This window comes from Rana temporaria, chromosome 11, assembly GCF_905171775.1.
Source record: "Rana temporaria chromosome 11, aRanTem1.1, whole genome shotgun sequence".
Lineage (NCBI taxonomy): Eukaryota > Metazoa > Chordata > Amphibia > Anura > Ranidae > Rana > Rana temporaria.
This window is the reverse complement of record NC_053499.1, coordinates 88,481,960-88,504,535: the sequence shown is the minus strand read 5'-3', so window position 1 is coordinate 88,504,535 and position 22,576 is coordinate 88,481,960. Positions and strand designations below refer to the sequence as shown.

Below are 22,576 nucleotides of genomic sequence, written 5' to 3'. Positions count from 1 at the left end.
ATCAAGTCATGCAGGCTTGTAAGGTTACTGAGAACCTGATGTCATCTGCTGGGGGAAAGAGGTGTATGATCCGATAGTCCTTCCTCCTGGATGTTGTTGATTAACCGGTAACCATATAGATGTCTCAGATATTGGAATCGATAATTTGCCAAAGAAAAATTAAAACACACATAGCGTGATACTGCGTATGATTTGAATTTTATTTTAAAGGAAGTAAAAATTTACACTCACGTGTGACCGGAGTATTAAAGCGCTTGTACAAAAGTGGCAGAAAAGGTCAGTGTCTTCTCCCGACGCGTTTCGTTCAATAGAACATCGTCTTGGGGCACTGACCTTCTGCCAACATAAGCCAAATATATACCTGTAGATGTCCCCTACCTTAATTCCGTGATCCGTATGGGGACAGGTTGCGCCGCACCTGAATGGGTCTCCACTTCCGGGTTGGAACAAGATGGAGTCACTGGCGTGCGCTCAAAGCCTCGATATGAAAACGAGGCGTGAAGGGAATGGAACGCACGCTGTGCGGAAAAGCGCGAACAGGGACAAGGAGCGAAACATGATTACGCTGAGCGCCAACGTAAGCAACATAACGTGACTAACGTTCAGAACTTGAAGCGCAGTGAAGGCAATATGCGTTTCACCGACAAAGGACGTCAGCTCACGTGGTGTAAAGCCTCCAATAGAGGCGCACGGTGGACATGGTAAAAAGCCAAAACCGCAACACAAAAGGTGGGGACATCTAGCGTTTGAATAGCGAAATTGCACCAAATAACCAATTTTTCAATAAGTTAAATGTAATAATGGTCACATATGCACGTGAATATTAAGATGCAAAGATCGTTAAAAAATCATCTAAAAATTCATAAACACATAAAGATTAAAATCTATCAATGTATATGAGTAAAAGATAAACTAAAATAAAAATAAAATATGAAGTCTAAAAAAAGGAAGAGACCTTTACATCATCATATATGACAAAAATTTCATAATATAAAACAAAAAATGGGAATAATCATGATTTGTTGATAAAAGAATTAATATCCCATTCAACGTTCAATCCGTATGGTATATAAGTTTGTAATTCATATATCCAGAATGTTTCTAGCCTCGACACCCCTCTAGTCTTGGCTCCACCTCTCCAGGGGGCCACAAACTTGTCTATAATCAAAAATTGAGTACCAGTGGGATCACGATTATGGTCTTGTCTGAAATGTCGCGGTACCGTATGTTTTGTATTACCCCCTAAAATCTTAGCAACATGTTCACCTACGCGAACTGAGAATGCTCTAATAGTACGGCCTACATATTGCTTGCCACACGGACAAGTGATCAAATAGACAATATGTGTAGTGGCACAAGTGCAAAAAGATTTAATTGGATAAACTTTGCCCGTAATGCGTGACTGAAATTCAAGAGATTTCGATCGCCCACAAGTGTTATGCAAACAAACGTTACACTTTTTGCACGGATAGTAACCCTTTATGTCCTGAAAGAACATTGGTTGGGTGGGTGGGTCAACAACATTAGGGGCAATCTTGTTCCTCAAAGTGGGGGCTCCTCTAAAAATCACCTTTGCCCTATCTGGTAATAACGGACCCAAGGTTTTGTCCTGTTTGAGCACATCCCAATGTCTATCAAAGATTTTTTTGATGTCATTGTGTTGAGTTGAGTAGGACGTGAGCATTGAAAATCTAAATGACGTATCAGGCTCACGTGGGATTCTCTCATTCAACAAAGAGTTACGGTCAATAAGTGCAACGCGATGTAACTCTGCCTCAACTAACATAGAGTCATAACCTTTATCTAGAAATCTTTCTTTGAGCATGGAAGCCTGAGCGAGATAAGTATCGCTGTCAGTACAGTTCCTCCGTAACCGGAGGAACTGGCTCTTAGGTACTGACTTAAGCCACGTTTTATGGTGGCAACTGTCCACCGGAATGAAACTGTTCCTGTCTGTGGGTTTAAAGAAAGTGCGGAATTTAAACTGCCTGGACTCAATGGCTATCTCTAGATCCAAAAAATTAACCTTAGTCAGACTGGAATCAAAAGTGAACTTGATGCCACGATTATTTAAATTCAGAGAACTAAAAAATTCTCCCAAGGCTTCAGCAGTACCATCCCATAGGAGGAGGACGTCATCTATATATCTGGCCCATAACACCAAGGACGGGTGTCTGGCAGAATAGATGACGTCCTCCTCCCATTTGGCCATGAACAAATTCACCAGACTGGGGGCAAATTTGGCCCCCATGGCAACACCACGTTTTTGAACAAAATATTTCTGGTTGAACCAGAAATAATTTCTAGTTGTGGCAAACTCCAGAAGTTCCAAAATAAAGGACTTCTGGTCACTGGTAATTGAAGGATCAAGGCCTAAAAGTCCTGAGTGTACAGTACCTGATGTGGCAGCCCTCTCAATCGAGGGTGTGTTGGATATGAAATGACGCTGGATATTAATCTTGCGTATAAATTTGTTTACATCTATGAATGTATCAAATTTATTTAATTGACATGGGGGGCAAATTTAAGGCCTTTGTCTAATACAACAAGCTCGTCATTAGTGAGTACATGTTTGCTTAGGTTAAATAGTCCTTGCCCTATCAAACTTTTCTTTTTTTCTTTCCTTTGGTGTTTCCGGCCTCCCCTGTTACCTCTCTTACGTCTGACGGCCTTTTCAGGAAGACCAATAATTAGCGGGATTGATTCTATCACTTCCAGAATTGGCCGCTATGTTGACTGTTACTTGCAACCCTTGGTTAAGCGTACTCCTTCCTATCTGAAGGACACTACCTCTACCATCAAAATGCTTGGTGACATAGAACTTAAGGGTGATTACCTGCTTGCCACAGCAGATGTGGAATCCCTTTATACCTGTATCCCCCAGCAATTGGGATTGGAGGCTGTCTCCCATTTTTTAGGCCTTGATCCTTCAATTACCAGTGACCAGAAGTCCTTTATTTTGGAACTTCTGGAGTTTGCCACAACTAGAAATTATTTCTGGTTCAACCAGAAATATTTTGTTCAAAAACGTGGTGTTGCCATGGGGGCCAAATTTGCCCCCAGCCTGGCGAATTTGTTCATGGCCAAATGGGAGGAGGACGTCATCTATTCTGCCAGACACCCGTACTTGGTGTTATGGGCCAGATATATAGATGACGTCCTCCTCCTATGGGATGGTACTGCTGAAGCCTTGGGAGAATTTTTTAGTTCTCTGAATTTAAATAATCGTGGCATCAAGTTCACTTTTGATTCCAGTCTGACTAAGGTTAATTTTTTGGATCTAGAGATAGCCATTGAGTCCAGGCAGTTTAAATTCCGCACTTTCTTTAAACCCACAGACAGCAACAGTTTCATTCCGGTGGACAGTTGCCACCATAAAACGTGGCTTAAGTCAGTACCTAAGAGCCAGTTCCTCCGGTTACGGAGGAACTGTACTGACAGCGATACTTATCTCGCTCAGGCTTCCATGCTCAAAGAAAGATTTCTAGATAAAGGTTATGACTCTATGTTAGTTGAGGCAGAGTTACATCGCGTTGCACTTATTGACCGTAACTCTTTGTTGAATGAGAGAATCCCACGTGAGCCTGATACGTCATTTAGATTTTCAATGCTCACGTCCTACTCAACTCAACACAATGACATCAAAAAAATCTTTGATAGACATTGGGATGTGCTCAAACAGGACAAAACCTTGGGTCCGTTATTACCAGATAGGGCAAAGGTGATTTTTAGAGGAGCCCCCACTTTGAGGAACAAGATTGCCCCTAATGTTGTTGACCCACCCACCCAACCAATGTTCTTTCAGGACATAAAGGGTTACTATCCGTGCAAAAAGTGTAACGTTTGTTTGCATAACACTTGTGGGCGATCGAAATCTCTTGAATTTCAGTCACGCATTACGGGCAAAGTTTATCCAATTAAATCTTTTTGCACTTGTGCCACTACACATATTGTCTAATTGATCACTTGTCCGTGTGGCAAGCAATATGTAGGCCGTACTATTAGAGCATTCTCAGTTCGCGTAGGTGAACATGTTGCTAAGATTTTAGGGGGTAATACAAAACATACGGTACCGCGACATTTCAGACAAGACCATAATCGTGATCCCACTGGTACTCAATTTTTGATTATAGACAAGTTTGTGGCCCCCTGGAGAGGTGGAGCCAAGACTAGAGGGGTGTCGAGGCTAGAAACATTCTGGATATATGAATTACAAACTTATATACCATACGGATTGAACGTTGAATGGGATATTAATTCTTTTATCAACAAATCATGATTATTCCCATTTTTTGTTTTATATTATGAAATTTTTGTCATATATGATGATGTAAAGGTCTCTTCCTTTTTTTAGACTTCATATTTTATTTTTATTTTAGTTTATCTTTTACTCATATACATTGATAGATTTTAATCTTTATGTGTTTATGAATTTTTAGATGATTTTTTAACGCTCTTTGCATCTTAATATTCACGTGCATATGTGACCATTATTACATTTAACTTATTGAAAAATTGGTTATTTGGTGCAATTTCGCTATTCAAACGCTAGATGTCCCCACCTTTTGTGTTGCGGTTTTGGCTTTTTACCATGTCCACCGTGCGCCTCTATTGGAGGCTTTACACCACGTGAGCTGACGTCCTTTGTCGGTGAAACGCATATTGCCTTCACTGCGCTTCAAGTTCTGAACGTTAGTCACGTTATGTTGCTTACGTTGGCGCTCAGCGTAATCATGTTTCGCTCCTTGTCCCTGTTCGCGCTTTTCCGCACAGCGTGCGTTCCATTCCCTTCACGCCTCGTTTTCAGATCGAGGCTTTGAGCGCACGCCAGTGACTCCATCTTGTTCCAACCCGGAAGTGGAGACCCATTCAGGTGCGGCGCAACCTGTCCCCATACGGATCACGGAATTAAGGTAGGGGACATCTACAGGTTTATATTTGGCTTATGTTGGCAGAAGGTCAGTGCCCCAAGACGATGTTCTATTGAACGAAACTCGTCGGGAGAAGACACTGACCTTTTCTGCCACTTTTGTACAAGCGCTTTAATACTCCGGTCACACGTGAGTGTAAATTTTTACTTCCTTTAAAATAAAATTCAAATCATACGCAGTATCACGCTATATGTGTTTTAATTTTCCTTTGGCAAATTATCGATTCCAATATCTGAGACATCTATATGGTTACCGGTTAATCAACAACATCCAGGAGGAAGGACTATCGGATCATACACCTCTTTCCCCCAGCAGATGACATCAGGTTCTCAGTAACCTTACAAGCCTGCATGACTTGATAGGTGTATACCTACTCGAGTCTCAACATCTGGTAAGCAGACACCTTTACCCATCTCCATGGTTTAAGGAACTTATATTTTATTGTCCTTCATCGGCTTCAGGGATTTGTTTTTACTGTGGACTTTGGCCTATCTGCTATTTGAAATTGTCTTATCATATGGACTTTTTTTTTCATGTTTTCATCAGCGCCACACTTTTGTCTTTCTTGTGTTCTATTGTGACAAAAAGTGATCTATTTTTTGTTGTGTTGGCCGCTTAGTTTAAATTATTTTGGCAGCGCATTTACCGTATAGACGCTTTTTGTGTCTATAATTTCCCTTCTCGCATCTAAACACAGAACTCTAGGAACTTTACCTTTACTAACGATGTGGAGGGGCTCATTTGCTAAAGCGTGAGAAGCTGAGTCATTTAAAGAGACCTCTACCTCAAAGGCAACTGACAACTTGCGGCTCCCCATAAACACTGCAAATCGCATGTGTCACACTCATCCTGTCACTTTCAGCAACACTGAGCGACTCCAAATCGCTATCCATTACCCCATCATCCTGAAGCTCAACATTCCTCATCTCTTTTGCGGTGGACAAAACCTCTGCTATGTATGCGCCCTTTTCAGATCCTTCCAACGAGAGAGGGTTAACTTCTGCAAAAGCCAACGCACCTGTGTCTTCCGGCCCTGCAGTCTCTCCCTTTAGCACAGCAGAAATTGTGTCCACTTCACTGTTACCCACTGAGCCTTCTTTCAATATAGCCAACAAACTTATGGCCCATCTGTCCCAGTCTACTTTCTCTGTGCTCCCATCAGAGGTACTATGCAGTACGGCTCCAACTGCCAAAGGAGACAAAGGACAGAGTGGCTCCACTGCAGACACATTTTTAAAAACAGCAGGCTGCAATAACATAACTTCACCACTTTGCTCGGGTGGCGCTTCATTAAACTCATGAGAACATTTTCTGCCAGCAGTGACAGACCGCAATAACCCATTATCACTACAAGTAATTTTAAACATTTGAGTTTTACCATTTTTCTCATCACCAAGGTCAAGTACCCTCTTATCCATCATAGTGGCACCACAGTTGTCCCAGGCAACCTCTGGCTCCAACACACAGAGCTTCCTGGAGGTTTCTAAGGACAGCTCTGCAGCCTTATATACGGTTGCTAAGGGAAATCGCATATCCTGCTTAGCGATAACCCCTACCTCATTAAGCATCACATCACATGTACACAAGTACATGTGTCATCAGCAATATCTTCATCATCAGCATTCATAAACATAGCAGTTTTATAATCTCTATCAGATTGACTTTTGTCAGAATGCACGGCATCCTGCATGCCACTCAGCACATCACCCTTCCTCTCCAAAGGAATTATTTTGCCCACTAGGGCAGCTTCACAGTTGTCCTGGGAAACCACTTGCGTCACCATCACAGGCTCATTGGCGGTTTCCCTTGGCAACTCTGCAGCACCTGTCTCTATCGCTAGGGAACATGGCACACCAACTGTTTTGGTCACCCCTAACACATCTCTCCCAGCGCTCTGCTGGATTACCTTAGGTGCACACAGAGTCCGTATGTCCTTTTCAGACTTTGACCTTGCTGCAAAGAGGGTTTTAACCTGTGTCTCCCCACTGATCTGGGTAATATTCCGTAGTCGGTAACTCGACCTTCACTTGAGTGCGCTGTCTCTCAGTTGCATAGTTACCTCGCCAACTCCCCCTGGTGGCCACAGGATGAAATTACAGCAGGCATCTCCCACTGTTTAGCACCCCCTGAAGACACAACAGAAAACTCCTCGTTGCCAGGGGTAACTGCAAACATATCTGAAAGGGAATCTTGGCCCACCGACAAAGAGTTCTGCTCAGCAACATCACCTCCAGCTGCACCCCAGAATCTAGGGCAAGAAAATATACCGGGGCCCCAGCTGACCACATTCCAGGCATGGTGTTTGGCGACTTTCTCCTGTTGCTATGGGAAATGGCACTCTCCCAACGCGCAGAATTTCACTTGCATCTTTATGGGGCTGGCGATATACCTCTTCCCATTGACACATTTTCTCCTGTCGCTAACGGAAACGGTGCTCTCCCAGCTGCACGTTGCTGACTCTCTCCATGAGGCGGCGTTGCTTTAAAGTTGCCACGACCCTCTGTAGGCAATATCCTTGTCTTGCGGTCCACTGACCTGACATCATAGGCGTTGCTATGGGCAACTGCACCCATCTGCTCACTCTTTACACTCAGAGCAGGCTTCTCATACCTTTGCTTTGCTGAAGCCTTGGACAAAGGGCATTTGGAAACTTCATGCCCCCACTCACTGCACTGCAAACAGCGCACCTGGCTCTAAATACTTTTCACATTAATAGCTGGCCGGGCTACACCAGCGTTGTCAGGGGCAACAGCATGCACTTTGACTTGATTCAGTGCAGCCAAGTGCATCTTGCAGCAGTCTGGGGCTTGTTCTGTCGGTAACAATCCCTCCAGCCATAAGGTTCTGTCTCTCATTTCTGCAATCATTGCTTTCTGTTTGCGTTTTGACCTCCCCATCGCTGCAAACAGAGCAATGGTTTTTAACACAGTTCTTTTTAAACACAGGATAATGTTGGTGTAGTGTCTCCAAGACTTGCAAACCGCACACTTTCACATGCAGACTTCACTCTCTGCAACTCCGCCCGAACCATCCACTCACTGGGCCCTCCCAAGTGGACACATCTTCTCAGGCCACGCTGAGCTCACTTCCACAGGTACACCACCTGTATGCAACACAGTCCATCAATTGAACTCCTGTGCAATGCAGTTCACCTGGCTGCCATACACAGCTAACAGCAGTTCACAGCAGAAAACTTTGACTTTCAGTTCACATTGGCTGCTCATCACAGTATTGCTGCAAAACACACAGTTTTTTTCTACTCGCTGTTTCTTGGTATGCGAGGATCTGAAACGCTTCCAAAACTGCCCGAAGAAATACCTCCACCATATGTAAGATTGGGTTTATTAGACTCCAGCAATAGATACGTTTTCCAGTGAGTACGCCAATCCAGAACTGAGTTTTTAAGGGCCTGGTAGCCCTCTTTTATTTAAAAGCACAAAAGTTCACAAATACAATAGCAGCCCTCGCAGGGGGTTCCACCATTCCTGTATCTTGCCAAATCAACAGTTTAGCCTCCTTGCTGTCACACTTGCTATCCGGCTGTTTCAGGCCTGTAGCCTAGGCCATGGGTCTGTTCCTCAGAACCAAACAGTTTCCTAGAGATAAGCTCAAACCTTGCTTACTCCTATCAGCACCTTGCTGCTCAGTCATAAGGTGCACAGTCTATTTGCATTTAGTAAATCAAACTCTTAGAGCAGGGGTAGGCAACCTTTTGAGCACAGTGTGTCAAAATGTTTTCAAAGAAATTAAGTGTGCCGATTTTATAACAAAAAAAATGTCAACTTCACACACACTCAATCATAAAAAGACATTTTTATAAAGTAAATGCTGTAAACTACTTTAGTAGTGAAAAATTTACATACGGCACTCTCACGCCTAAGATCAGTCCAAATTCCTGCAACTCCACACCTCAGATCACTGTCCACCCTTGCACATCTGCCCCACCACAGTACTACCCTGAACATCTACCCCACCACTGTAACCCCCTGTACATCTGCCCCACCACTGTAACCCCCTGCACATCTGCCCCACCACTGTACCACCCTGCTCATATGCCCCACCACTGTAACCCCCTGCACATCTGCCCCACCACTGTAACCCCCTGTAAATCTGCCCCACCACTGTAACACCCTGCTCTTGTCCCACCACTGTAACCCCCTGCTCATATGCCCTACCAATGTTCCCCCTTTCTCATCTGCCCCACCACTGTACCTCCCTGCACATCTGCTGCACCCATGCTCTTCTGTCTCACTGCTGAACTGTCTTCTCATCTGTCCTATCACTGAACTTATCTGCTCATCTGCCCCACCACTGTAACCCCCTTTCTCATCTGCCCCACCACTGTAACTCCTGCACATCTACCCAACCACTGTAACACCCTGCTGATCTGTCCCACCAATGCACCTTTCACATCTGCCCCACCGCTGTACCCCCTGCTCATCTGCCCCACCACTGTAACCCCCTGTACATCTGCTGTACCACCCTACTCATCTGCCCCACCACTGTACCCCCTGCTCATCTGCCCCATCACTGTACCCCCCTGCTCATTTGTTCCACCACTGTAACCCCTACTTATCTGCCTCACCAATGTCCCCCCTTTCTCATCTGCCCCATGACGGTACCTTCCTGTACATCTGCTGCACCCATGCTCTTCTGTCTCACTGTTAAAACCGTCTTCTCATCTGTCCCAACACTGAACTTATCTGCTCATCTGCCCCAACAATGTACCTGCTGCACATCCCCCTGCTCATCTGTCCCACCAATGCACTTTTCACATCTGCCCCACCGCTGTACCCCCTGCTCTTCTGTCCCACCGCTTAACTCCCTTCTCATCTGCCCCAACACTGAACCCCCACCTCTAAACCCTTCCTGCTCATCTGCTCCACTGCTGTACCCTCTTCTCATCTATAATATGTGTGATATGCAGAGTGTTGAAAGGAAGCAAAGATGAGACACATCTACCTGTCCTGGCACACTCATCCAGCTGATCCACCTCTTGCAACCAGTTCACGTGCTTGTATGTGATGTCACAGACAAGCATCTGGAATGGATGTGCAATGATGAGCTCAGGTCAGGGGCATTTTCTGAAAGCAGTGGGCTTGTGTGCAGAATCATAAGTTGGGCCCCGCAGCTGCGAAAATGTGCGGCTCTCTACGCTGCAGCAAATGTTGGGTGTGATTTTCATTGCGCTGAATACTGGCTGTGGCTTAAAGGGACACAGAGTGCAAGGGTTCAGTAGTAAGTGATCCAAAGGTTCAAGAATAATTTAAACAAAGCTCCCAGAAGCTCTACAGTAATTTCACAAACTGCCACCCGATTGTGGTTTTCTCAATCACAGTGAAATCCCTTCTTTCTGAGATTGGTAGTGGCAACCAAGCGAGTCATCTTCCTCCAGATGGTGGATTTGGGGCTAGCAGGACTGATTGGCATTTTTATTTTCTTATTTCATACATAGATATGCCTAATCAGCATCCGTTGCATTTCAATTGACATACATTATACAACATTTTTACATTTCTATAATGTTCCAATGTACGTCTCTATATTTTTATATTCCAGGCCCTCCCCCCCGCCCCACCCCCTGTCCTCTGCAATCTACATGGAGAATCTATCCATCACCAGTTTTGGTGGTGCGACACTCGCATCTCTCAACCAGGAATACCAAATCTCCTCAAATTTACCCTCTGCTTTCCTTCGTTTGTAGGCCAGGTGTTCTCTGCCCAACAGGGAGTTGACATATGCAATCCATTGCTTCCCTGTGGGGACCATCCAATAACGTGCAATGAGTTTTCTTGCCAAGTACAACAGTCTTGTTACCATATAGTACTTTCCTTTTGTATACTCTCTAGGGTCAATGGCCCCTAACAAGTATACTAGGGGATCCAATGGGACTGGTACCTGTGCCACTCTAGTGATACACTGCCAGTACTTCCTCCCAGTACCTATTAAGCTTTGGGCATCTCCAAATCAAGTGTATGAAATCCCCCTGCTGAACTTTACACTTTGGACACATAGGGGTGTCCCTTCTTCCCCATCTACGTAGCTGTGGCGCTGTTCTGTAAGCCCTATGTAGGATAAAGAGTTGCGACAATTTGTGCGACGCAGAGACAGATACCACCGGGACAAATTCAAGCGCCCTCTCCCACTGGTCTCCGTCTATCTCCCCAATGTCTTCCACCCACTTCCTGCCGCTTCTAAGGGAGGCATGACTCTGAATTGTTGCTAACAATCCCTCGTATATTTTTGTTATCAGTCCTCTCCGAGCTTCTGCTTGCAGAACCGCCGTCATCAAAGGTGACGGTGAAGTCACCACCAATGATCGTGATTGTTGTTGTTTCTGTAGAGCATGCCGGAGCTGGAGATACTGATAGAAGCCCCGTGGGGCTAATTGGTATTCTCTACACAGCTGCTCGTAAGTTTTCAGTACCTCACCCTCGTACAGCTGTGAAAAAAAACAAATTCCCCTCTTTTTTCAGGAAGTAAAGCCTACTAGATCCTGTAGCTCTGCATATCTAGGATTATTCAATATTGGAGTGAATGGTAACACCCCCTTTGTCCCCAAAGTCTTCCGTAGCTCCCCCCATACCTTTCTGAGGAGGGTTCCTGTGGGTGCTGCCTGTGGCATACAGGGCAAGCCCATCTCAAGATGGGAGGCTGCCTTTAATGAGGGAGCAGTACCAATTAACATATTTCTATTCGGATCCTCTCTTTCTTCCCGTCCCCATCCTGCCAGCTGTTGTATCTGAGAGGCTAAAAAGTAAATTTTGGGGTGAGGTACCGCCAATCCCCCCCTATCTTTTTCATATTGTAGAGTGGTTAAACTAATCCTGGCTACCTTTTTCTTCCATATCAACTCCCGCATCTGATTGGCTTTAGCAGTGGCAAATGACAGTCCTCCTCCTTAAGGATGAGCTCCGGCGTGTTTGCAGAGCCCTCCGGGAAGTCGGCACTGTGCTGCACTAATCACAGGCAGTGAGGCATTGTCCCGATACGCGGCTGCAGAGATCGGGAAATGTCTCACTGCCTGTGATTAGCACAACGCTGTGCCGACTTCCTGGCGGGCTCTACACGTGGGCTTTGCGAGCACACTGGAGCTCATCCTTACTCCTCCTCCTGAAAACAGGGACTGCCCCCCTAGCAGAACTGCAACCAATCTCTTCCCCATCAAAAGAGGCTTCACGTGCCACTTGCGGCACCCGGGGGGGTTGTCTACCCCTGCCTTAGAGTTTCAATTTGAACACTTTCAGTTTTATAAAATGTCACCATAGATGAGTGAGTTTCCTACAGGTATTCAGTTCCTATTGACAAAAATATACCTGTAAATTTGCTGCCTTCCACACAAAGAAAAAGACGAACATTTTTTGTGAATTTTCCCTGTATTGGTGTGTCCATCTTTTGTTCCTGCAAGTAGGTTAGCCCTTTTATGAAAAGGGTAAAACAATCTTAATGCCTGAACACAATTTTGCAGCTGTGGCATGGGTTAATAAAACTGGACATAGCATCACAAATACAGTACTTGTATCCAGATAAACTAAACCTTATTTTTTCTGGACAATTTGGGCTTTCATTTGGTGGTAAATTGTAGTATCTTTTTTATTATCAAATGAAAACTGGAATAAAATAGTAAAAAAACAAAAAAAAAAAAAACACACATCTTACCTATAAAATCAGTTTCTTAGAGTACATCACAGGACACAGAGTCGGTTATATTCATAACTATTTGGGTTATACACCACCTATAGGTGAATGGACACTGGCAGATCAAACAGGTAGTCCTCCCCTATACAGAAAGTACTTCAATTTTGTAGCAAGCAATAAATTCCCCAAAAGAGGGGAGGGACCTCTGTGTCCCGTGATTTATTTCAAGAAAAGGATTTTACGGGCAAGATGTAGGAAAAATCCAATTTTCATTATCGTACATAACAGGACACAGATCTGGTTATATTCATAACTATTTGGGATGTCCAAAAGCAATGCCCTTAAGGGGAGGAAGACACCACTGCCACCAGTGAAGGACCTACTCTGCTGTTTGTAATACGCTGAAGCCAAAGGCAGTATCTTCTTTGGTTTTGAAATGCACCTGGCAAAAATAGGATTTTTTCATCATAACTGTAAAATTATTTTCTTTGAGTACATCATGGGACACACAGTCAAGCTAATATTCATTACCTGCTGGGTTTTACGTTATCTCCAGGTGAATGGACACTGGTAGACAAAATCTTAGACAGGAAGTGATCTCCTATATAACCCCTCCCATACAGGAAGTACTTCAGTTTTGTAGCAAGCACTGAATCCTCAAAAGAGGGGAGGTACCTCTGTGTCTCATGATGTACTCAAAGAAAAGGATTTTGTGACTAACCCCATTATAACAATACTAAATGTAATAAAATAATTTAGACTATTTGGGGATCTAAGTAACTTTAAAGTTAATTATGATAAATCCAAAATGTTAAATGTATCGCTAATGCCGCGTACACACCATCACTTTATGTGATGAAAAAAAACGACACTTTCTGTGAAGTAAAAAATGACGTTTTTGAAACTTCAATTTTCAAAGACGAAGTTGCCTACACACCATCGTTTTCTCACAATGATCTAGCAAAGCGAGGTTACGTTCCACCACGTTTTACCATTGAAGCTCGCTTCATAAGTAGCTTCTGGGCATGCGTGGATGAAAAACGTCTTAGAAAACGACGTTTTTTGCTACACACGGTCAATTTCTGTGAAGTAAAAAGTGCACTTTTGAAAAACGACACATAAAATTGAAGCATGCTTCAATTTTTTTTGGTCGTTTTTTACAAGACATAAAACAAAGTTTTCCCCCACACACAGTCAATTAAAGTGACGTTTTTAAAAACGTCATTTTTTTTCATCACATAAAGTGATGGTGTGTATGCGGCATAATAGAAAAAACACAGTTATTACAAAAAGACTTTCCGTTTAAATGGCAGAACGAAGCAAATAAATACTTGGAAATATATATCCCGAGTCATTTAAACCAATTACAAGACTTGAATTACAATGTGACGGTCCGAAAAGTAATGAAATTATTGCATAAATATGAAAAAATAACACATTCATGGTTGGGAAGAATATAGTAAAAATGGATATATTGCCAAAGTTATTATATATTTTCCAAACAGTACCCTTATGCCGCGTACACACCATCACCTTCTGCGATGAAAAAATGCGACGGTTTATGTGCTTGAAAAAAACGACATTTTTCAAACTTCAATTTGAACAACGACGTAGCATACACACCATCACTTTTTCACAACGCTCTAGCAAAGCGCAGTTCCGTCAATCACGCACAACGTCACTATAAAGGGTCGTTTTCATGCGGAAGACGGCCTCTTTTGCTGATATCGTGTTGCTGCGTGTTAGTAAAAGTTTGGTGAGAGACGATTCGTGATTTTCAGTGTTTGTGCTTTAAATTTCGTTTTCTGTCGTACAGTTTGTCTATTTGTCGTCGAATCTGCGATACAGTGCTTGTACTAAGGACGTATTTGTTTTGGCATTACGTTTTGTGTGCACGGTGCTATTTAGCAGGTCGTTCTTCAGAGGCCATTCTGTACTTCAGGGCGTAATTTTTAGTCTGATCTGATTTGACGACCGTTTTCTAGCCATGTTGCGGGTATGAACTCGTCGCCGAGATCGTGCTGTGCTTGTTGTTAGGATGTGTGCTGCATCCCGGCGACGGTCCATGAACAGGGTGAGGAGGAGGTTGTGGACCAAAAACTGGTTGCTATGCAGGGACCAGTTCTCTCATATGCCTCTGCTGCGGGAGATCCGAGAAAATAACCCTGATGATTTCAGGAATTTTCTTAGGATGTCTGACCCCGTATTTCAGCAGCTTTTGGCTTCGGTGTCGCCATATATCACCAGGCAGGACACGGTTATGCGGGAAGCCATCACTGCTGAGCAGAGGCTAGTTGCTACGTTGCGCTACCTTGCAACAGGGAGAAGTCTGCAGGACTTGAACTTCTCGACAGGCATCTCCCCCCAGGCTCTGGGCCTCATAATCCCGGATACCCATCATTCAGGTTCTTCAGGAGGACTATGTTAAGGTAAGTGGTGTTCTTTCAATGGTCAAACTATGGCCCTAAAAAAAAAATTAACCTGTTTCTAATATGCTCAGAATGTTCACTTTGTCTCCATGTATGCTGTTCTACACAATTTGTAAAGCCCTACATGTTTATTGTATTTAGCCAACCTGTCCATCATTCTATGTTGTGGCCAAACCCACCTAGCATAGTCCCTATATCCCCGTTTATTTGTGGCCTCCATTGTAGTGCTGCATTTTGTGTGTCCCTATATCCCCGTTTATTTGTGGCCTCCATTGTAGTGCTGCATTTTGTGTGTCCCTATATCCCCGTTTATTTGTGGCCTCCAATGTAGTGCTGCATTTTGTGTGTCCCTATATCCCCCGTTTATTTGTGGCCTCCATTGTCCAACCCCCCCCCCCCCCAGATTGTTTGACTACATACTAATATTTAGTTTTATTATTTTTTTGTTATTTTTTTGGGGGGTGGTTTCTCAGGTGACAAACTCATCTTGGGCCCCCCCTCCCCCTAATTATAGTTTTTGAACTTTAGAGGGGGTGATTAATATGCTTAGTGTTCACATGTTATTTTTTAATCTTAACCTTTTTTGTTTATTTTTTGGGGGGATCCCTTGAAATTGTAGATATATTCTGTTCCCAATGTTTGTTTAAATGGATTTTTTCTTATCTTTCTATCCAGTTCCCCACCACGCCACAGGAATGGCAGACTGTGGCAGCGGACTTCTCCCAGCGTTGGAACTTTCCAAACTGCGGAGGAGCCATTGATGGCAAGCACATTCGCATTGTGCCCCCACCCCATAGTGGATCCCATTTCTACAACTACAAGGGGTTCCACAGCGTTGTTTTGATGGCGGTGGTCTCTGCCAACTATGAGTTTATGTATGTGGATGTTGGGAAAAATGGCCGGATGTCGGACGGCGGTGTCTTTGCGGAGACGGAGTTCGCCCAACGGCTTCAGTCGGAGGACCTTGCCTTGCCACCTGCGGAAGAGAACGAAGAGGGTCTGCCCTTCGTGTTTGTTGCAGATGAGGCTTTTGCTTTGGGTCCCCACCTCATGAGGCCATTTCCCCTACGCACCCTCACCCATGAGAGGAGGGTTTATAATTATCGGCTGGCCAGAGCAAGACGTGTGGTAGAGAATGCCTTTGGAATCATGGCCAGCCGATTCCGATTGTTTTTAACAGCAATCAACCTTGCGGAATACAAATGGAATCACGTTATTTTATGTTGTTGCATTCTACACAATTTTTTAAAAAGACATTCCCACAATTACCTGACGGTATTGCCTGATGAGGCAGATGTTGTGGCTCCGGAGCCGGGACGTGAGGCTAGCCATCGAGGCTTGGCCCCCCAAACTGCACGTGCAGTGCGTCAATCCTATGTGGACTATTTTATGGGGAGGGGGGCCATTGCAATGCCCGATCTTCATTAAATAATAAAATATTCTTTTTTCTTGATTAAACAGTGTAAATTTATTTTGTATCTTTTTTTTTTTTTTTGTGTATTGTTTCTTTTTTTATAGGTTATCATCCAGCCATGTGTTTGGGATGTCCTAAATTCCCATGAATGTAAATCTTAATAACTCTACAAATATGCCTGAGTAATTTAATGAGTCAGCATTGATACCAATAACTACACACACATTTTTTGGAGTACAATTTTTTTTATTTTTTTTTAATTAGTACAAAATAGAATCTTTTTTTTTTTTGTCTTTTTTTTAATTAGTACAAAATAGAATATTTTTATAATTGTTTTTTTAATTAGTACAAAATAGAATCTTTTTTATTTATTTTTTTGTCTTTTTTTTAATTAGTACAAAATAGAATATTTTTATAATTTTTTTATTTTTTTTAATTAGTACAAAATAGAATCTTTTTTATTTATTTTTTTGTCTTTTTTTTAATTAGTACAAAATAGAATATTTTTATAATTTTTTTGTCTTTTTTTTAATTAGTACAAAATAGAATCTTTTTTTTTATTTTTTTGTCTTTTTTTTTAATTAGTATAAAATAGAATCTTTTTATATTTTTTTTTGTCTTTTTTTAAATTAGTATACTAAAGCTAAGGTGGGACTTTAGATGAGGCAATACCTGGTATACACCTCCATCCCCGAAATTTTGAATGAGAAATACTAAGTTTTGGGACTTTAAGATGAAGCACACTGCTGAATTCAATGGATCAATTGAAGTAAATAGATTTATTCATTACAGAAAGGGCATGACAAACGCCAATAGGGATAAGTAGGTAAAATAGTAATGAGTTTACAAAGGTAAAAGTCTAAACAGTGCATGGTAGTACCTAATAGTTAAAAGCATACATGGTAATGCATAGCAATCGTAGGTTACACTGGATATATTATAGACAATACATAATTGTAAAAAATATCTCATAATGATAAAACATGACATTAAACCAGGCGTGTAAAAACCGAAACTGTATTGGTAGTACATAAATGAACAATGATGATAGTTGATCCATAGAAATAATTTGCAAGATAAAAATAAGGCCTGTACTGTGACATATCAATGTAGGGAAGCTCTACGCGTTTCGTGGTTTGTACCACTCGTCAGGAGCAGATATACAGTATGTGGATATCTATGATAGAAAAAGATTGCCAGAATGAGTAGATATTAGTAAAAAACTATAAAGCATATATAATGCATAGTAGAAAGAGGGGGAACAAACAAGGTCCCAAACACTCTCACCTATTAATAGCATAGTATTATGATGATAGGATGGTATCCATGGTAGGGGGCGGCTGTAAAAGGCATCTTTTCCGGGAGCTGAGACAGTAAAACCCAGAGGTCCAATGGCGGCACCAGCAAAGAGTAGGTAAGAGGTAAGTTGATCAGTCATCATCTGTGATATATCTAATAGTATAAATCATTCCCAGAGGTATCTGTGGAGATGAGTAGGTAAATTCAGTTGATAGCTTGTGTATAGGGAAAAAATTCCCATGTATAAAAGTGGGAAACAAATAAAGAAAAAGTGTATGAATAGAAGGCATGAATTATCAAGCCAGGAAAACCGTGTCCAGGTGGATGTGTAAAAATGTCAGAATAATAAAGTAAAAGTGGAAATAAACCTACCTACTAAGGTATGTAAAGAGGATAATCCAGATATGTGCAATCGTGTAATGAGGAGGAAAAAATCCTGAAGTGTCAGAGCAGTGCAGCTGGAGATTAAGTAGTGGCCGCGGACCAATGGTGACCGTCAAGGCCACGCAGCGTCATCACAGAGGAAGGGGCGGAACCAGCGTCCAAACAGCATGACGCGCTCGGCGCTTAGCAACCACCTCCCTCAAATTGGACGCAGATGGACAAACAAGGGAGCGATACGGCGTCACCACGTGACGCCGCACGCTACCCGTGTAAGCGTGACGTCGACCCGCAGTGAGTAACCCGCCCCGTCCCTCACATATGGGGAGGGGAGGGGGAGGTCCCAAGGCGGGTCGCAGCTCCCGGATAGATGGCAGCAAGCCAACCTAAACTGTGTAGACTTGGTCACTATATAGGGACAGGGAAACATAGGCAATTAGACAGGTCACAGTGGTATAGAGCGTACCTAAGGTAGTAATAGAGCTGTGTGCTTCCATCCCCGACAGGTTGAGAAAATTGCTATACTAAAGCTAAGGTGGGACTTTAGATGAGGCAATACCTGGTATACACCTCCATCCCCGAAATTTTGAATGAGAAATACTAAGTTTTGGGACTTTAAGATGAAGCACACTGCTGAATTCAATGGATCAATTGAAGTAAATAGATTTATTCATTACAGAAAGGGCATGACAAACGCCAATAGGGATAAGTAGGTAAAATAGTAATGAGTTTACAAAGGTAAAAGTCTAAACAGTGCATGGTAGTACCTAATAGTTAAAAGCATACATGGTAATGCATAGCAATCGTAGGTTACACTGGATATATTATAGACAATACATAATTGTAAAAAATATCTCATAATGATAAAACATGACATTAAACCAGGCGTGTAAAAACCGAAACTGTATTGGTAGTACATAAATGAACAATGATGATAGTTGATCCATAGAAATAATTTGCAAGATAAAAATAAGGCCTGTACTGTGACATATCAATGTAGGGAAGCTCTACGCGTTTCGTGGTTTGTACCACTCGTCAGGAGCAGATATACAGTATGTGGATATCTATGATAGAAAAAGATTGCCAGAATGAGTAGATATTAGTAAAAAACTATAAAGCATATATAATGCATAGTAGAAAGAGGGGGAACAAACAAGGTCCCAAACACTCTCACCTATTAATAGCATAGTATTATGATGATAGGATGGTATCCATGGTAGGGGGCGGCTGTAAAAGGCATCTTTTCCGGGAGCTGAGACAGTAAAACCCAGAGGTCCAATGGCGGCACCAGCAAAGAGTAGGTAAGAGGTAAGTTGATCAGTCATCATCTGTGATATATCTAATAGTATAAATCATTCCCAGAGGTATCTGTGGAGATGAGTAGGTAAATTCAGTTGATAGCTTGTGTATAGGGAAAAAATTCCCATGTATAAAAGTGGGAAACAAATAAAGAAAAAGTGTATGAATAGAAGGCATGAATTATCAAGCCAGGAAAACCGTGTCCAGGTGGATGTGTAAGAATGTCAGAATAATAAAGTAAAAGTGGAAATAAACCTACCTACTAAGGTATGTAAAGAGGATAATCCAGATATGTGCAATCGTGTAATGAGGAGGAAAAAATCCTGAAGTGTCAGAGCAGTGCAGCTGGAGATTAAGTAGTGGCCGCGGACCAATGGTGACCGTCAAGGCCACGCAGCGTCATCACAGAGGAAGGGGCGGAACCAGCGTCCAAACAGCATGACGCGCTCGGCGCTTAGCAACCACCTCCCTCAAATTGGACGCAGATGGACAAACAAGGGAGCGATACGGCGTCACCACGTGACGCCGCACGCTACCCGTGTAAGCGTGACGTCGACCCGCAGTGAGTAACCCGCCCCGTCCCTCACATATGGGGAGGGGAGGGGGAGGTCCCAAGGCGGGTCGCAGCTCCCGGATAGATGGCAGCAAGCCAACCTAAACTGTGTAGACTTGGTCACTATATAGGGACAGGGAAACATAGGCAATTAGACAGGTCATTGTTCATTTATGTACTACCAATACAGTTTCGGTTTTTACACGCCTGGTTTAATGTCATGTTTTATCATTATGAGATATTTTTTACAATTATGTATTGTCTATAATATATCCAGTGTAACCTACGATTGCTATGCATTACCATGTATGCTTTTAACTATTAGGTACTACCATGCACTGTTTAGACTTTTACCTTTGTAAACTCATTACTATTTTACCTACTTATCCCTATTGGCGTTTGTCATGCCCTTTCTGTAATGAATAAATCTATTTACTTCAATTGATCCATTGAATTCAGCAGTGTGCTTCATCTTAAAGTCCCAAAACTTAGTATTTCTCATTCAAAATTTCGGGGATGGAGGTGTATACCAGGTATTGCCTCATCTAAAGTCCCACCTTAGCTTTAGTATAGCAATTTTCTCAACCTGTCGGGGATGGAAGCACACAGCTCTATTACTACCTTAGGTACGCTCTATACCACTGTGACCTGTCTAATTGCCTATGTTTCCCTGTCCCTATATAGTGACCAAGTCTACACAGTTTAGGTTGGCTTGCTGCCATCTATCCGGGAGCTGCGACCCGCCTTGGGACCTCCCCCTCCCCTCCCCATATGTGAGGGACGGGGCGGGTTACTCACTGCGGGTCGACGTCACGCTTACACGGGTAGCGTGCGGCGTCACGTGGTGACGCCGTATCGCTCCCTTGTTTGTCCATCTGCGTCCAATTTGAGGGAGGTGGTTGCTAAGCGCCGAGCGCGTCATGCTGTTTGGACGCTGGTTCCGCCCCTTCCTCTGTGATGACGCTGCGTGGCCTTGACGGTCACCATTGGTCCGCGGCCACTACTTAATCTCCAGCTGCACTGCTCTGACACTTCAGGATTTTTTCCTCCTCATTACACGATTGCACATATCTGGATTATCCTCTTTACATACCTTAGTAGGTAGGTTTATTTCCACTTTTACTTTATTATTCTGACATTCTTACACATCCACCTGGACACGGTTTTCCTGGCTTGATAATTCATGCCTTCTATTCATACACTTTTTCTTTATTTGTTTCCCACTTTTATACATGGGAATTTTTTCCCTATACACAAGCTATCAACTGAATTTACCTACTCATCTCCACAGATACCTCTGGGAATGATTTATACTATTAGATATATCACAGATGATGACTGATCAACTTACCTCTTACCTACTCTTTGCTGGTGCCGCCATTGGACCTCTGGGTTTTACTGTCTCAGCTCCCGGAAAAGATGCCTTTTACAGCCGCCCCCTACCATGGATACCATCCTATCATCATAATACTATGCTATTAATAGGTGAGAGTGTTTGGGACCTTGTTTGTTCCCCCTCTTTCTACTATGCATTATATATGCTTTATAGTTTTTTTACTAATATCTACTCATTCTGGCAATCTTTTTCTATCATAGATATCCACATACTGTATATCTGCTCCTGACGAGTGGTACAAACCACGAAACGCGTAGAGCTTCCCTACATTGATATGTCACAGTACAGGCCTTATTTTTATCTTGCAAATTATTTCTATGGATCAACTATCATCATTGTTCATTTATGTACTACCAATACAGTTTCGGTTTTTACACGCCTGGTTTAATGTCATGTTTTATCATTATGAGATATTTTTTACAATTATGTATTGTCTATAATATATCCAGTGTAACCTACGATTGCTATGCATTACCATGTATGCTTTTAACTATTAGGTACTACCATGCACTGTTTAGACTTTTACCTTTGTAAACTCATTACTATTTTACCTACTTATCCCTATTGGCGTTTGTCATGCCCTTTCTGTAATGAATAAATCTATTTACTTCAATTGATCCATTGAATTCAGCAGTGTGCTTCATCTTAAAGTCCCAAAACTTAGTATTTCTCATTCTTCATTTTTTTAAATTAGTACAAAATAAAAAGGACCACAAACAATTAAACCCTCCCCAAAACATTAATACAATTTTTGAGCTGACGTTCCAGCGTCTTCGCTTTGTGGCGAATTTCCCGGCAGGCCAGACGTATGTCCTCGACTTGGGCCCTGCATGTCAGAACCTCGGCGATGAGGAGCTGGGCACTATACGTGTCCAGTCCCTGACCAGCACGATTTCCTCCTGAAATGTGGAACCAAAACATGTGTTAAAAGATTGTATACCTATATCTATATTCCCTGAAAATGTGGTATATGTTACTTTACCGGATGTTGTGGCAGGTTCCCCTTCATCTACATCCCTCGGACCCGGAAAGGACCCAAAAATATTTTAAAAGAAAATAAAAGAGGGCAATATTGTTGTTTTTAAAAAGCGTTCAAAGAAGATAGACCAGTATTTAATCCATTCACAAAGTAATTTAAAATCTGGGGACAATTGGTGTATTTTTCTATATGTAAGCTAACCAAGTATCCCCTGGATCTGCTCACCCCTGTGTGTCACCCAACATAGGTTGTGATTG

General features: G+C 42.6%; 3 long non-coding RNA genes across 3 annotated transcripts; 1 reads left to right on the top strand and 2 right to left on the bottom strand.

Annotated features, from left to right (window-relative positions):
- Window positions 1-17,172: 17,172 nt before the first annotated feature.
- Window positions 17,173-18,023, bottom strand: LOC120917462. Its single transcript, XR_005744204.1, has 2 exons — window positions 17,700-18,023; window positions 17,173-17,589 (listed from the first exon to the last, which is right to left on the bottom strand). It is a non-coding gene; the product is annotated as an uncharacterized LOC120917462 (long non-coding RNA).
- A 716-nt stretch (window positions 18,024-18,739) lies between these two features.
- Window positions 18,740-20,098, bottom strand: LOC120917461. The gene is made up of 2 exons (XR_005744203.1): window positions 19,267-20,098; window positions 18,740-19,156 (listed from the first exon to the last, which is right to left on the bottom strand). It is a non-coding gene; the product is annotated as an uncharacterized LOC120917461 (long non-coding RNA).
- A 12-nt stretch (window positions 20,099-20,110) lies between these two features.
- Window positions 20,111-21,957, top strand: LOC120917463. Its single transcript, XR_005744205.1, has 2 exons — window positions 20,111-21,429; window positions 21,541-21,957. It is a non-coding gene; the product is annotated as an uncharacterized LOC120917463 (long non-coding RNA).
- The last annotated feature ends 619 nt before the right edge of the window (window positions 21,958-22,576 follow it).